The sequence below is a fragment of the Piliocolobus tephrosceles genome, chromosome 11 (assembly GCF_002776525.5).
Source record: "Piliocolobus tephrosceles isolate RC106 chromosome 11, ASM277652v3, whole genome shotgun sequence".
Classification (NCBI taxonomy): domain Eukaryota; kingdom Metazoa; phylum Chordata; class Mammalia; order Primates; family Cercopithecidae; genus Piliocolobus; species Piliocolobus tephrosceles.
This window is the reverse complement of record NC_045444.1, coordinates 124,568,255-124,585,676: the sequence shown is the minus strand read 5'-3', so window position 1 is coordinate 124,585,676 and position 17,422 is coordinate 124,568,255. Positions and strand designations below refer to the sequence as shown.

At 43.8% G+C, this 17,422-nt stretch overlaps 1 protein-coding gene across 6 annotated transcripts in view; it reads right to left on the bottom strand.

Moving 5' to 3' along the window:
• TRAF3IP1 (TRAF3 interacting protein 1) overlaps positions 1-17,422 on the bottom strand; it is an 82,675-nt gene that overhangs the window by 5,996 nt on the left and 59,257 nt on the right. The gene's annotated exons all lie outside the window — the stretch shown is intronic.

Here is a 17,422-nt window from a genome sequence, read left to right as displayed (position 1 = left end):
TGGCAGTTTCCTATAAAACTAAACATGAGGCCGGGCACGGTGGCTCACACTTGTAATCCCAGCACTTTGGGAGGCTGAGGTGGATGGATCACAAGGTCAGGAGATCGAGACCATCCTGGCTAACACAGTGAAACCCTATCTCTACTAAAAATACAAAAAATTAGCCAGGCGTGGTGGCGGGCGCCTGTAGTCCCAGCTACTAGGGAGGCTGAGGCAGGAGAATGGTGTGAACCCGGGAGGTGGAGCTTGCAGTGAGCTGAGATGGTACCACTGCACTCCAGCCTGGGCAACAGTGCAAGACTCCATCTCAAAAAAAAAAAAAAAAAAAAGCTCATCATGACTGGCCATCAGAGAAATGCAAATCAAAACCACAATGAGATACTATCTCACACCAGTTAGAATGGTGATCATTAAAAAGCCAGGAAACAACAGGTGCTGGAGAGGATGTGGAGAAATAAGAACGCTTTTACACTGTTGTTGGGAGTGTAAATTAGTTCAACAATCGTGGAAGACAGTGTGGCGACTTCTCAAGGATCTAGAACTAGAAATACCATTTGACCCAGCCATCCCATTACTGGGTATATACCCAAAGGATTATAAATCATGCTGCTATAAAGACACATGCACACGTATGTTTATTGCGGTACTATTCAAAGACTTGGAACCAACCCAAATGTCAATGATAGACTGGATTAAGAAAATGTGGCACATATATACCATGGAATACTATGCAGCCATAAAAAACTATGAGCTCGTGTCCTTTGTAGGGACATGGATGAAGCTAGAAACCATCATTCTCAGCAAACTATCGCAAGGACAGAAAACCAAACACCGCCATGTTCTCACTCATAGGTGGGAATTGAACAATGAGAACACCTGGACACAGGGCGGAGAACATCACACACCAGGGCCTGTTGTGGGGTGGGGGAAGTGGGGAGGGATAGCATTAGGAGATATACCTAATGCAAATGATGAGTTAATGGGTGCAGCACACCAACATGGCACATGTATACATATGTAACAAACCTGCATGTTGTGCACATGTACCCTAAAACTTAAAAGTATAATAATAATAAAAAAACACTAAACATGCAACTACAGCATCACCCAGCAACTGTACTCCTGGGCACTTATCCAAACAAATGAAAATTCATGTTCATACAAAAACCTGTATACAAATATATATAGAAAAGTAGCCACAAACTGGAAACAACTCCCGTGTCCTTCAACAGGTAATTGGTTAACTAAACTGTGGTGCATCCATGCCAGGGAAAACTATCTACCAATAAAAAGGAACAGACTGGCCAGGCACGGTGGCTCATGCTTGTAACCCCAGCACTTTGGGAGGCTGAGGTAGGCAGATCACCTGAGGTCAGGAGTTCGAGACCAGCCTGACCAACGTGGAGAAACCCCATCTCTACTAAAAATACAAAATTAGCCGGGCATGGTGGCGCATGCCTGTAATCCCAGCTATTTGGAAGGCTGAGGCAGGAGAATCCCTTGAACCCGGGGTGGGGGGCGGAGGGGTTGCAGTGAGCTGAGATCATGCCATTGTACTCCAGCCTAGGCAACAAAAGCAAAACTCCGTCTCAAAAAAAAAAAAGGAACAGACTGCTAATCCATGGGACAACCTGGATGGCCCTCAGAGGATTATGAATGAGAAAAGTGAATCCCAAGAGGTTACATGCTGTAGGATTCCTTTTACACAAGATTCTTGAAAGACAAAGTTATAGAAATGGAGAACTGATGGTGGTAGGCGGGGGTGAAGGAAGAGTTCGAGGTGGGGAAAGAGGGTGTGGCTATAAAAAGGCAATAAGAGGGATCTTTGAGGTGATAAAAATGTTCTGGCTCCTATTTCATTGTCAATATCCTGGTTAACAACGTACTATAGTTCTGCAAGATGTTATCACTGGGGGAAAATGGGCAAAAAGCATACAGTGTATCTCTATTATTTCTTTTTCTACTATTTTTTCTTTACAGGGTTTCATTGTGTTGCTCAGGCTGAACGCAAACTCCTGGGCTCAAGTGATTGTCCTGCCTCAGCCTCCCAAAGTAGCTGGGGCTACAGGCATGTGCCACCACACCTGGGCGTCTATTATTTCTAATAATTGCATATAAATCTATGGTTATATCAAAAGGTTTAATTTTTTAAAAGGCTATATAAAAATGCCTTTAAATTAAGATGCTAAAAGACTGAAATGAATTCAATAAAATAATAAACTACTTCCCAAGAGAAAAATGTATTTCTTTATTATACACAAATAAGCAAATGTCTCACTGACTTAGTTAACAATTTAAACTTCTATTAAAACCCACTCATAATGACTATTAAGTAATTCCTGTGCATTTGGCATCATGTTAACTCTAATATAAAAATGTTTAGGGTATAGAACTTAGGGTAGGAGACTAATACAAACAAATATCGTACAAAATTGGAGAGTTACAATGTAGAAAAAGACACTAAGAGGTTATCTGGCCAAACTCCTCATATTTCTATTGCACAGGATCAGGCAGAGTTTGGAACACTCATCTTAAAGCTTATAATTTTATTTTTAAGAGATTAAGACTTTAAAATAAATACACTTGGACTGGAATTGTGATAGTCAGGACAAACTTTTACTATTATCATAAAGGCACTGGAATATATTGCTGTAAAACACCAAAATTCTGGCAATTTTCAAGCTTTCATTTAACACAGCAGGGGCAAGGTGAATGCGTCAAGCAGTGATTATTTGCTTTAAAAAGCACACCTCTCTGATGACAGACCTCGAGTTATACGTTGCTCATGTAGATATATCAACAATTTTCCAGATAAAAGCAACCTTATTTTTAAAGACTTTTAATCCAGTAGTAGTTTGAGGATCTACTACCCCCACACAGGAATTAGTCATACACAATATGCTTAATTTTTGGAAACAGAAAGAAAAAAATATTGAAAATCTGTCATGGCTGGGCGTGTTGGCTCATGACAGTAATCCCAGCACTTTGGGAGGCTGAGGTGGGCAGATCACTTGAGGCCAGAAATTTGAGACCAGCCTGGCCAACATGGTGAAACCCTGCCTCTACAAAAAATGCAAAAATTACCCAGGCATGGTGGCGCATACCTGTAGTCCCAGCTACTCAGGACGCTAAGCAGGGAGGATTGCCTGAGCCCAGGAGGAGGAGGTTGCAGTAAGCCAAGACTGTGCCACTGTATTCCAGCCTGGGCAACAAAGTGAAACACTTTTTTCTCAAAAAAGAAAAGAAAAAAAAGAAAATCTCTCATTACACAAAATATGACCTAAAACCACCTAGACATAGGAGGACTCAGGAGCAACAGGACCCGCAGTCAGTGCCTTGTGGTTCCAGGGCCTAGTGCCAACCCAGCCTCACCACCTCCTAACTTTATGACCTTGGAATGACCTCTCTGTACCTCAGCTTCCTCACAATAAAATGGAAATAATAATATTTATCCTTCAGGTAAGATTAAATGGGATAATATAAAGTAAGCAGTTCAGTGCCTCACACATAGTAAACCCTCAAATAGATGTTAACCATTATCGTAAATTTATTCCGCAGAAAGAAGCAAGTTGCAAGTACCCCCAGGACGAAGCATGGGTGCTTTTTCCTGTGCACTGATATAGTTATTTTACCTCCTGTCAACTTGTTGGTTACGAAAGATTCTTAGCCAGGCATGTTTGGAATACTTTAGTGCACAATGGAAAAAGTATTTATAGATATTATCAGCACCACCTAACAAGCTGTCATGTCCAGGCAAGTTCTTTCATTAAAACATAATTTACCTTCCTCATCCACACACTTCCTTCTCCATCTCCATTTTAAGGATATAAATAACCCACAGCTATGAAATTCATCTCAAAGCTCTTTTCTCTGCTGAAAGACTGAGGATCCTGAGCACAGAGGAAGTCTGCCGTGAACACTGCAGAACCACCCACAGCACCTTTTTGTGGCACCCTTGCCGTGGATCCAGTGTTTAAAGGTAGTTTCTCCATGTTAGGCAAACAGAGAGGTGGCAGCCCATGTGTGTTTCAAGGGGACACGAAGTCACCCCTCTTGTCCCCTCCTGCCTCCTGCCTGGCTGGCCTCCCTTTTCCTGCAGGCTGGACAGTTTCCTCAGCTGCCTTCTGGCAGGAAGGCCTCTGGCAAAGGCATCTCAGCCTTGGGCCACTTCAGGTGCTGACATAGGCACACACTTTTGAGAAAATGCTTCCAAGATTTCTCAGGGGAACGTTACTTCTGGGACTCACTATTTTATTTACATTTTACCACACACACACTTGTACCCAGAAACACGGGCATTTGCACTTCTGGTGATTTTTAAATTTATAGTTATTGATTATAAGTCATATAAATACAAATTATTGACCTTAGCAATTTATTTGAATTTCAACTGCAATCCTCCAATTATTATTATTATTAGAGACAGAGTCTCACTCTGTCACACAGGCTGGAGTGTAGTGGCACAATCTCAGCTCATTATAAACGCCACCTCCCAGGGTCAAGAGATTCTTCTGCCTCAGCCTCCCAAGTAGCTGAGATTACAGGTGTGCGCCACCACATCCAGCTAATTTCTGTATTTTTAGTAGAGATGGGGTTTCACCGTGTTGGTCAGGCTGGTCTCAAACTCCTGACCTCAAGTGATCCATCCACCTTGGCCTCCCAGAGTGCTGGGACTACAGGCGTGAGTCATCACGCCCGGCCAAAAGTATTATTTTTAAAATATCTTAAAATTTTTTAAAAATGAAGATGGAAATAATAGACACTGAATACTCCAAAATGGGGGAGGGTTGGGAGGGAGAGGGCTGAAAAATTACCCACTGGGTGCAGTATTCACCACTGCGTGATGGGTACACCACAAGCCAAATCCCTACCCATTAACAAGCATGCCCATGTACCCCCAAATCTAAAATAAAATAAAATGTAAAAAAAAAGAATGTCTTAAAAGTGTGGTCTTTAGATGCTGCCAGAAGTCCCTCTCGGAAGCAGGATCCAGGGCACATGGGGGTGGAGGCCTCCAACCCCTGCCCTGCCCCGCTGCTGGATGTGACTGGTCAGCCACACTCCTGAGCAGAGCTCTACCTGACATTAAGCAAACCCAATAAACAAAAGCCTGATTAATTGTAGGGTGGTGGGTGGGCAATAAATCAAAAGAGTATGTATTTGCTTCAAATAACATAATCTCTCATGACCTCAGGAATTGATCTATATGCAACCTGTCAAAAGTTTGTTTTCTAGCCTGGGCGCAGTGGCTCATGCTGTAATGCCAGCACTTTGGGAGGCCAAGGCGGGCAGATGGCTTGAGCCCAGGAGTTTGAAACCAGCCTGGGCAACATGGTGAAACTCCGTCTCAAAAAAAAATGAGCCAGGCATAGTGGTGCATGCTCATGGTCCCAGCTACCTAGGAGGCTAAGGTGGGAAGATTGCTTGAGCCCGGGATGCCAAGGTTACAGTGAGCCAAGAGCCCTTGAGCCCAGGAGGTCGAGGATGTAGTGAGCTGAGATCATGCCACTGCACTTCAGCCTGGGCAACAGAGCAGGACTCTGTCTCAAAAAAAAAAAAAAAAAAGGTTGTATTCTTCATAAATGGAGGAATACCTGCATTGAATTTACAAAAGAAAAGCACAGAATGACAGAATAATTATTCTAAGTGTCCTGTTCTTCCAGAAATATTCCATCACCAAACTTCTTCATGAACCATATGTTCATCTCGAATGCAGGTCAAGTTGGATCCCTTGAACACACAAGCAAAACAACCTGCAAACACATTTTTTTTTTTTTTTTCAGATGGAGTCTCCCTCTATCCCTCACGCTGGAGTGCCAAGGGTGGAGAGCAGTGGTGCAATCTCAGCTCACTGCAACCTCCACCTCCCCAGTTCAAGTGATTCTCCTGCCTCAGCCTCTCGAGTAGCTGGGATTACAGGCATGTGTCATCACACCAGCCTAATTTTGTAATTTTTGTAGAGACGTGGTTTTACCATGTTGGCCAGGCTAGTCTTGAACTCCTGACCTCAAGTGATCCACCCACCTCAGACCCCCCAAAGTGCTGGGATTACAAGCATGAGCCACCGGACCTGACCAATTTTTTGAGACAGAGTCTTGTTCTGTCACCCAGGCTGGAGTGCAGTGGTACAATCACAGCTCACTGCAGCCTTGAACTTCTAAGCTTAATAATCCTTCCATCTCAGCCTCCCAAGTAGCTGGGATACAGGTGTGCACCACCATGCCTGGCTAATTTTTTTTAATTTTTTACTTTTGCAAAGACAAGGTTTTGTTATGTTGCCCGGGCTGGTCTTGAACTCCCAGCCTCAAGTGATCCTCCTCTTTAGATCTCAAAGCATTGGGATTACAGGCATGAGCCATCATGCCCAGCCTCAAAATTATGTTTAAGAATCAACCGTGTTACATGCATTTTGTTCATTTGTGTTTCTGAATAGTGTTTTATTATATGAATGAAATACCACTATTCATCACTTTTGCCGCTGATGGACAACATTTGGGTTATTATTTATTTATTTATTTCGTCTAGGGCTATTACAAAAAAATACAACTCTGGATAATCTTATATATGTCCCAATAGAGATGAGCACATGACTGTCTCTGGTACGCAACAAGAAGCGGCATTACTGGGTCAAAGGGAGTGTGTGTTCTCAACTTTATGATATAATGCCAAACCATTTTCATATAGTTTGAGAAATTTACATCAACTATTTTTCATTAATCAATATCTTACTTCTAGGCATATAAAGGAAGCTTTAGCTCTACTCCTATGCCATTTCTACGATCTGACAACTAAAGGTAATAACTACTGAACTGTTACCTGGCAGCAGCTAGAAGACTGCTACTCCACGTCAGGAACAGGCTGTTAAAAGGAGCCTTCCAAATGACAGACAGTTGCTCATTAGATGAACTGCTTACAACTACTTACACATGGGTGGCAAGCTTTTAGCATGGATGTATGAGAAGCTGGACAACATGAGGGCTAACTGGCCAGACTAGGCCCAACAGATCTGGGGTACCTCCTACCTCTAGGACTTACTGTCTATATCATCTTGGACAAGGTAACTTTTGTGCCTCATTTTTCTAACCTAGGAAATGGGTATAACGCCTATCTCATCTGTAGATGACCGTATTAAATACAATATGCAATTCCTTAGTCATGGTAAGTGCTCTATAAATGTTAGCTGTTAGAATCATTACATTGTCTACAATGAATAATGATTAATGGTAAATGTCTATAGGAGAAAAAAATGTACACAGAGCAAAATATCATTACATATTAGCTACTTTTACAGATAAACATGAATGTCCTTGGAAGATGAATGAGTAACCCTCTTAGAATTATGTGTTAAGCCAGGGTGAGTGAGCTTGGCATGAGCCCCAATGGGTCACTGTGGTCAAGCCAAAAGATCAGAGCACAAAACAGAGAAATCTTCAGACTGGCCTTTCTGACAGACCTTAAAATGGTCTGGAAATTGATTTTATGAGTTGGGTTATTCTTGTAATACCCAACTAAACCAGAGATAGGGTTGAGGGGAAAAAGCACTCAGGGCACCTGCTTCAAGAGTTAAATTTTGGCTGGGCTCAGTGGCTCATGCCTGTAATCCCAGCACTTTAGGAGGCCAAGGTGGGCAGATCACCTGAGGTCAGGAGTTCGAGACCAGCCTGGCCAACATGGTGAAACCCAATCTCTACTAAAAATACAAAAATTAGCCAAGCGTGGTGGCACACACCTGTAGTCCCAGCTACTTGGGAGGCTGAGGCAGGAGAATCTCTTGAACCTGGGAGGTGGAGGTTGCAGTGAGCCAAGATTGCACCACTGCACACTAGCCTGGGCGACAGAGTGAGACTCTGTCTCACAAAAAAAAAAAAAAAAAAATTAAAAAGAGTTAAAATTTTCAGAAGCCCAGCTGCTGAAACAGCCTGCTGTAACCCTAAAACAACTTTTACCTAGGAGCCACTGAAACAACCCTCTTGACACTAAGACCAGTTTTACCCACCACTGTCACGCACCAATCCCAGCTTGCCAGCTCCCCAGAGCTTCTCTAGTGCCAATGAGCTTTCTTCCAAGACAATATGAAACCTTTCTCTTTCTGGTAAAACTCCCAACCTACTCTGTTCTTCAGACATACTGAAGACCACCTGGTCTGTGTGTACACCCCAAATTGCAATGCTTGCTTCCTGAATAAAACGTTTTAAATTTCAAGATTTGTCAGTATATTTTATTTGACTTCGACAATGGAAATATTTATTAAAATCACCTGTTCACTGACGGGTGGCAGACTATCCCACCCAAAAATATGCTACTTTGGCAGGTGGATTATTTTGAGCTAAAGGCACTTAAAAAACAATGGTGCGAGAAGGCCAGTCTGACTTCCCCCTTTCTTCTTAAAAGCAGGCGATGAAACTCCCATGTAGCAGATGCTCTCCTTGCACCAAAAGGAAAAACATTCTCACCACCAGAGGTGGGTTCGAGACCAGAAGAATTCTGTACAAACAGACCTAGCAGTCCATGGAAAAACTGGCTTTCACGAAACCAGTCCCTGGTAGCAAAAAGGTTGGGGACCACTGTTGTAGAATATCTGAACAGGGTCATGGTACTCACCCTTGTTTCTGACTGTAGTGGAAGGATCTCCAGTCACTCACTACTACATACAATGTTGACTGTTTGACACAGGTGTTTTCTCTCATGAAAAAGAAGCATTTTTCTATTCCTAGTTCACTACAGGTCTTTAGTCATAACGGACACTGGATTTTACATGAGTCATTTATTTTTAAGAGAAAGTACACTGACTAGTGATTTTATCTGGTTCAGGAATAATTTCTTGGTTAAATGTAAGGTAAGTCATCCACACTTAAAAGATGCTACAGGCCAGGCGCAGTGGCTTACGCCTGTAATCTCAGCACTTTGGGAGGCCGAGGCAGGCAGATCATGAGGTCAGGAGCTCGAGACCATCCTGGCTAACACGGTGAAACCCCATCTCTACTAAAAATACAAAAAATTAGCCGGGCATGGTGACAGGCACCTGTAGTCCCAGCTACTTGGGAGGCTGAGGCAGGAGAATGGTGTGACCCGGGAGGCGGAGCTTGCAGCAAGCTGAGATCGCACCACTGCACTCCAGCCTGGGCGACAGAGCGAGACTCCGTCTCAAAAAAAAAAAAAAAAGGCTACAACAACTGACTTGAATTTCTCAAACTGAAATGACTGACTCCTCCCTGGACATGGCTACACGAAGAAGGAAAAAATACTGAAGAAACTACTAAAGGGACTAGACACAAATATATTTATCTAATAGGAAACAGTTTCGATCCTAGAATATATTCTATCTCACTTTTGATTATATAATAAAATACATGCTTTAGGAAAAAATTACTAGTAATTCTTAACTTTAACTTTTGTTCAAATTTCTTCATCTTTGCTGAAATGAAATCTCTAAAGTCCATTCTAGCCATAGAGTTTTAGGATTCTGTAATCCTTTTTAAAGGATATCAGGCCAGGCATCGTGGCTCACGCCTGTAATCCCAGCACTTTGGGAGGCTAAGGCGAGCAGATCACAAGGTCAGGAGTTCGAGATCAGCCTGGCCAACAAGGTAAAATGTATTTTTTTAAAATTAAAAAAAAAAAAAAAATTAGCCATGTAGGGTGGCATGCATCTGTAATCCCAGCTACTCCAGAGGCTGAGGCAGGAGAATTGCTTAAACCCAGGAGGCGGAGGTTGCAGTAAGCCAAGATCATGCCACTGCACCCCAGCCTGGGAAACAGAGCAAGAATACATATATAGATCTTTATATGTACACATATATATCTATGTGTACATACACACACACACACACACACACACACACACACACATACATGTATCAGGTTGATTCTGGACAGATTAGAAAAGGGGAAACCAGACTAGCAAACAAGTATAAAACAGAACGAAAGATCAGAGGCAACTGTTGTCAGCAGTAGGTGGAGGCAGCATACAAGTGAGAGCCCTGAAACAAGGGACACTCGGGAGGCCAGCCCACCAGTGCCCCAGCTCTTATGTGGGGATGACAGCCTGATCAGGGCACAGAGCTGAGTCTACATGGAACATGAGGGTGCCACTGAGTCAAGGAGGATGCATCCAGATAGGGGGCCCTGCAAGACCACAGCTGAATCAGAGAACAAGCCAGTGGACAAAATGCAGTAGAAAACTAACAAATAGTCAACGCCAAAGATGGCAGGAAATGAGCAAAAGAGGAACAAAAACCATAAGGGGAGATAAACAAAGAGCAAGATGACAGACTTAAGCCTACCTATATCAACAACTGCACTAAATGTAAACGAACTAAATTAGAACACCATGCAAAGAATAACAACAGGAATTCACAAAAAGAGAGATGCAACTAGCACAAACAAAGAGTTATTCACCTTAATTTGCAACATGAAAAGTAATAAAACGGGTTTAGCTCCTAGCAAGGAATCTAAAAACAAGATGTGCAGTGTTTGCTAGAATATGAGGAAATGAACACATTCAGGTATGGGATAGAAAGATGTTGACAATCTGGACGACCCAAGATTCTACTTCTGAGATTTACCCTTAGGAGATGTTAGAGAGGTGCCCAAAAATACGTGGGCAAGATTTTTCATCTCAGCATTTCTAATTATAGCAAAAGCCTGTACCCACACCAGCAGCGAAGTCAGCAGGGACCTAGGGAAACGCCACGGCGTATCCGTGCAGTGGGACAGTGAGCATTCACCTGTTGGATGGTGACTGACAGACTCAATGCAGATTGTTCATTTACAGGTAGTTTCCAAAGGCCTATGCTGGACAGCACCATTATGTGCAGCCACACACTCACGGACACCGACTGAGCACCACTGCCCTTGGGACTCTCACAATCCAGTCAGAAGAGAGAACAGCAAGTTTGATTCAAGTTGACAACGAGACACCAAGGAGACGGGGGAATGGAAGAGAAGCCCCACACAGCCTGGGTGGTAGGAGACTGCCTGGAGGGCAGGTGGGCCTATAGTGGGTGAGTATTCCAGAGAAAGGGCAGAGCTGGCTGCAGACTTCCTCGGAGGTGAAAACCACCAGGAGGTTCCAGAAGCCAAGAGGCTGGAGGCAGTGTGCAGAGACAGGTAGGGAGGAGGCTGCAGCCTGAGAGCGGTGAGGATTTCGGACTTGATCCCATGGGCAATAAAAAGTCAGCAAAGGGATTTCAGCAGCACAGAAACCTAATGAGATCAGAGTTTTAATAAAAACACTTGCTTCCAACTTGGGGGAGAGAGAGAGGAGGCAAGGAGGCTCTTGTGACCAACTGTCCAGGGAACCGATGGAGGCAGGAGAAGGAGGCAGCAGGACTGGAGAGAAGCATGCAGGCTTCTTGCTTTATGAGACGTAGAGGGTCAGGGAAAGAGGGCTGGGACTCTCTTGAGCAACTTGGGGGACAGTGATGCCCTATGCTGAGCCAGCAAAGGAAGTCTGTCTGGGAGGAAGCTGGTGACACTTGACTGTAAGCTGCTGAGCCTCAGACATCTATGCGGTGCCAAGGGAAGACGTGCAGCTCCCAGGAAAAGGCCTGCCTGGAGGTAGACATGCACATGTCCTCCACCCCCGCTCAGCCTCCCCGACCTGCTGATCTGAACACACCATTTCACCACCTCCAGATGCAAATGACAACTTGAGCAGGTATATAAAGTTCCTGTGTTGCAATGTTTCCTTTACAACCATGAATTTTTTCTGGATTCTTTCAACATTTAATGTTGCAAAAGTTTGTGGTCAATCTGATTTTTGTCCTTTTATCAGCTTTTTTGGCTGGGTCCTTTGTAGCACTCTTTTCTTATCCTTGACAGCCAACGATTCCACCGGGATGTGTCTCAGTATCATACTGGTACCTTTTAGCCGACACTCAGGGAGTGCCTTCCTGTCTGCATACTTAGGTCTTCCGTGCAGGAGAACCGCCGTGGCATCTGTTTCACCTGTTCTCGTATCCTCCTTATGAATGCCATCCGTCACACCCAGGCGCTCTGTCCCCTTTCTGTCATCTCCTCTCTCACATGTCCCCATGGCTTTGGTGCTTCCTCCTTCATATCCTGGGAAGGCTTCTCAAGTTTGCCCCAAACATCACTGGTTGCTTATTCTGTTGTGTCGATTCTGCTTCTTTATGGCTTCAGGTAAATACTTTGTTCCTATGATCACATCCGTGTGCCTCCGTGACAATCCCTCCTTGACTCAGCGTGCTCCTCTTGCCCATCTGTGGCTTCCTACCTGCCAGCCCCTTTCCTTCTCAGCCTGTCTTCATGTCATTTTTTTGTTTTTTGCTTAATCCTTGGCATTTTTTAAATTTGTAGAGCATGACGCACATATTTACAGAAGTATAACACCCCATGCCCACAAGGAGCTTTCCTCAAAGGTCCCCGTCAGTTCTGCTTATAGACGGCAGGAGGGGCACCCACACACGGGGTGCTTCGTGAACCCTCTCTCTGCTCACAACCTGGAACAGTGGTGCAAATGAACGCTGATACCCATATTTGAGGATCCCATCAGGGACAAGTGCAGGGCGGTGGCCCATTAGGGTGGTGTCTACGAGGGAACTTCCGTCCATCTCTCTTCAGTGACTGGAGGAGCCCCTGGCCAGCATCCTTCCACACAGTGCTGCTCGCAGGCACAGGAATGGCCCCCACCTTCCCGGCTTCCAGCGTGGTACCAAGCCTGCCTGAACCTGGGAGCTCCTCAGGGCCCACTTCCAAATGCCACTGAGCCACAGCAGGGAAAAAGAAGGAAAGAGCACCCCACCCCTACCCATGCCTATGGCCTTCCAAGGGTGTCAGCGGGGTTCAGGGGGCCCTACAGGCCTTCTCCATCCAGCCCCATCTGCAAGTCCCAAAGAAACGTTTTAAAGTTTCTGGAATGTGGGTGCAACCCTCTCTGGTTTTGCCCCATTTTTATGTCCCATTCATTTCACTGGGATTCTGAGAGGGGGAAGATAAACTTGGGTTCAAGCTACCCTAGCTGACCCAGGAGTTCCATGGAAACAGAATTCTGAAAAACAAACAAACAAACAAACAAAAAAACCCCAAGCATCCTACCCAAGTCCTGTCATTGTGGCAAGAAAAATAGTTGCTATTCTGTAAACAGCACAGATGAAGCCCTTTGAGAGTATCCTCAGGAAACCAAAACAAATGAGTCAGACTCAACAGAGATCTGGAAAAACTGGTTTCAAGCACTCAAAAGAACTTAAGTCTCTATGGAAGGCATTCCCAGGAAGGATCCTTGCTCTCCATCCTTGTTTTGTGGCTACAGCACTCACATTTAAACGTCGACTCACGCACCTTCATGGAAATGAAGGTTATTGACGTGCTTTTACCTCATTTTCTTGCGTTCTTCTAATCTCTTTACAACAGTGTTTCTGTTATTTTGATTTTTCAGGAGTTCAAAGACTAAAAGGAGTGATGCAGGCATTTCCTTTAAAATATTGTTGGGATCATCTCACCTTGGGGCTGGGGGTGAATCATGGGTAACTGAGGCTGCTCAGGGTGAGGCTGGGCTCAGGAAGAACAGGATCTGCTTCTTCCACAACAGCCTGGAAACAAGCCCCCAAGTCCATCCACATGCTCTAGAAAAAGATGCTGTGAGTGGCCAGGCCAGGCCACTGGGCCAGGGAGCAGTGCGTGTTTCCTATCGGTTAGGGGGATACTGCAAGATTTGCTTCAGTTGCAGAGCTTCCTGTTCAAATTAGCCAAATCCAAGAAGACACTCCCACCATTCCCTTCTCCTGCATGAAGACACCATATTTTCCGGATCAGCCGTTGTGCATAACAACCAAAGGGTCCACCCAGGTAAGCAGCTTCTCCACCTGGTTCCTGCAGGGCTCGGAGAGGCCCTCTGAGAAGCTGGAAGGCACCATAGGGATCCAGCTGCACACAAAGTAACCTGGGGAGCAATTTTACCCAGTGCCAGCACCTGCCCAGAGACAGACTCTAATTGAGAGGGGAGGGGCCTGGGCACCAGCATTTCAGAAACACTCTCTGGATGGTTCTAATACGTATACGTCTCTGAGCAGATGAACCTCTAAGCAAATTTCAAAGGACATAAAGTTGTAAAGTTCACTTTCTCTACATTTTAGAATCCTTTTCCATGTCATAGGCAACAGCAGCAAAAGAATCTAAGTTCAAAAATAGACTTTAAAATTGTCTTTCACCATCAATGCTGGAAATGGCCAGTGAGGGGATTATTCAATTACTTTGCTTTTTATTTCCATCTCTGTACTAACTAATTGGATTTGCTATTTTAAATGTCTTACTAAAATATCAATCATTTCCTACTGAGCCTATTGCTACAGTATTTCCTTATCATTCTGGCTCCAGTGTTATTATTATATATTTTGTCTTCTAAATTATTAACATATTTAATCACTCCAAAAATACCAACTATAAAAGGCAATTACTGGGCAACATGAGACCCACTGAACTGAATGGCTGGCAGGTGAGTTGGGAAGGAAACCATCATCTAAACCTGCAGCAGGAAGTGGCCACAAAGGCAGAGGTCCTCAGCAGAAAACAAGTGTCACAGAATTAATTATGAATAGAAGTGAGTCTAAGGACTGGATGAGCAAAGGAAAATTCACATACAAGCTCAGGTTCCAAATACTCAAGCAATGGCACCACGCTGCCACCTTCACTCGAGCAGGTGTCTGTGGCTGCCAAGGCAGACAGAATGAGGAGTTCTGCTGAAGCTGGCACTCCTCACTCTTCCCTCCACCAGCATCCTGACAGCCAGTCGCACAGTCTCAGTCAGTCGCACGGTCTCAGTCAGTGACCAATGCCGTGAGGATAGCAGAGCAGGGGTCAGAGATGGTGAGTGTGCAGCTGAGGCCCCACGCAGCTGGGTGGACAGGAAAGGCCTCTCTGAAGAGGAGACTCACGGGCAGGGACTTGAATGTGGTAGGGGCTGCCGGGCCCGAGAGAATGGCAACCTCCAGGTAACTCTGGACTGCAAGAAAACAGGCCCCCAGTGATGCACGGACGACCAAAGAGTAAGTGGACAGGAAACAAGGAGAACAAGTCTGGGGTTCCGCTGAGCACCTGCCACAGGGCAGCTGCATCAGCATCAATGCCAGGCTGCCTGAGGTGGGGACCAAAGGCTGAGTCACACGGAGAGCACCAAACCCTCCAGGGCCTTTCTACTCCTGACCTACCTCCCCCGAAGGCAAGAGCAGAAGCAATCTGGTACTAGTCAGCAATGACCAACTACAAAATTGCTTGAGTGCCTCACGGTACTGGGTTTGCAAGTGTCTGGTGAGTAAGGAGCTTCCGACCCAGCAGCCTGGGGTCTGTGGGGGTCCCAGCTTCAGACCAGACTGGGGAGAAAGTGCCCATCCTCAAGGTTTCCTTAACCCAGATCACCCATCAGACTTAAACTGTTCTAGGACCCAGGAAAAAACACAGGGTCCCAAATTAATTTTATAAAATGGACATAACCTTGATTCTAAAACCTAAACACACACACACACACACACGCTCGCTCGCTCGCTCTCTCTCTAACTCCAGACCAATTCCACTTTAATATAGAGATGTTCTATTTTTTAATGTCAGCAAATTAGATATAGTTTTATATTGGGTAAATAATAGATGATGGCCAGGCAAAGGTTACTTGAGGAGTGTAAGAACTGTTCAACATTAGGAATTCTATTAATATAGGAACATCTCAACAGCTGCCAAAAAGACAGTGGTTAACCTTGTCATTCGTTTCTGACTGAATGCCGAGAACAGTGCTAGTGCCAGATGGCTGGTGGATGAATGAATGCTAACTTCTAAAACACGGTAATTTATAGTCATAAAACAAGTTTCTATTAGATTCTTAAAAGGCTAAATAAAAACTAGCAACTTAGGTGTCCAACTTAATAAATTTAAAAAGAAAAATAGTAGAGAAGGAAGAAAATTAAATAAAACTGGAGATATCAATGAAAAGAAAAACAAAGATTAAAAAAAGAACAACAAAGCCAAAAGCCAGTGGTTTAGACAGACAGACAAACTTCTGGAAAAATATATTTTTTTAAAAATGCATAAGTAATATTGGTTAAAAAAAAAAATACTAAACTATATCCAGAGCAAATATTAACGAGTTCTAGCAAGAGTTTTTTTTTTTCCAATAAGCTTGAAAATTTTCAAAAAACTGATAGTCAAAATGGATTCAAAAACACATTTTTAAAATCCTGAATACTCTCATAATTAATACAAAAATGAAAACAATGGTTTACGTATTTCCCACAAAGAAACACCAAGCTCAGGTGGTTTTACATGTGAAGCTGTCAAACTGTCAAGAAATATATTCCAATCACATACAATCTCTTCCAGAACAGATAAAAACAAAAAACATTCTCAATTCATTCTTGACGTTGGTACTAAAAAAAATAAGGATCATACAAGAAAAACAAAATTATGGGTCCATTTCATTCATGAATATAAATGGAAAAATACTAATTAGCAACACTGGATTAAAAATAATAATCATATGCCATAACAATGCTGAATTTATCCCAGGAATGGAAGGACTGCTTCATATTAGAAAAGCTACAAATGTCATACAGTGAACTAAGGAATATGATAGAATCATCTCAATCGACCCAGAAAAAGCATTTAGTAAAATTTAACACTCATTAATAACCAAGCCCCACAGTGGAGGGAAAATCCACAAAAACTTAGCCAGGCACAGTGGTACTCGCCTGCAGTCCCAGCTCCTTGGGAGGTGGAAGGATCACCTGAACCTAGGAAGGCAAGGCAGCAGTGAGCCGTGATTGTACCACTGCACTCTAGCCTGGGTGACAGGGAGACCCTGTCTCAAAAAAAAAATCAGGAAGGAAGGAAACAAGGTTACCCACAATGACCATTACTATTCCTATTCTAGCAGGGAGACTAGCCACAGAAATGCAACAGTAAGAGGGAATAAATGCCTAAGACTGGAAAGAAGGAAATGAAGCCATCAGGACTTTCAGATGTCACAGACAATGGTGTGGAGCTCGGGCTAAAGGCATGGACTCTGGGTGCAATTGCCTGGGCTAGAATCCCGCCTCTGCCACTCACCACTCATATGGCCCCAGATACGTTCCTTAACCTCTGGATGTTCCAGTTTCAAAACGGGTAACAACAGTGCCCTAATCTCACTATGACCTATCTTATTAGCTACCTTAGAACACAGCCTGCACACCAGGCGCTATTAGGTGTCCGCTGCTACTACAGCAAAGAAAACACAAAAGACCCAAAGACATATGTTTAAAGCAAACAGTTTTAAATGAAGCTGGTTATAAGTCAACAGCACTACTATCTACCAGCAACCAACAACTAGAAAACAATTTTAAATAAATATTCAGTACTTATAATAGCAGATAAACTATAAATATCCACATATAAATCTAACAAAAGATAGGAACAACCTTAACAAATAAAATTATAA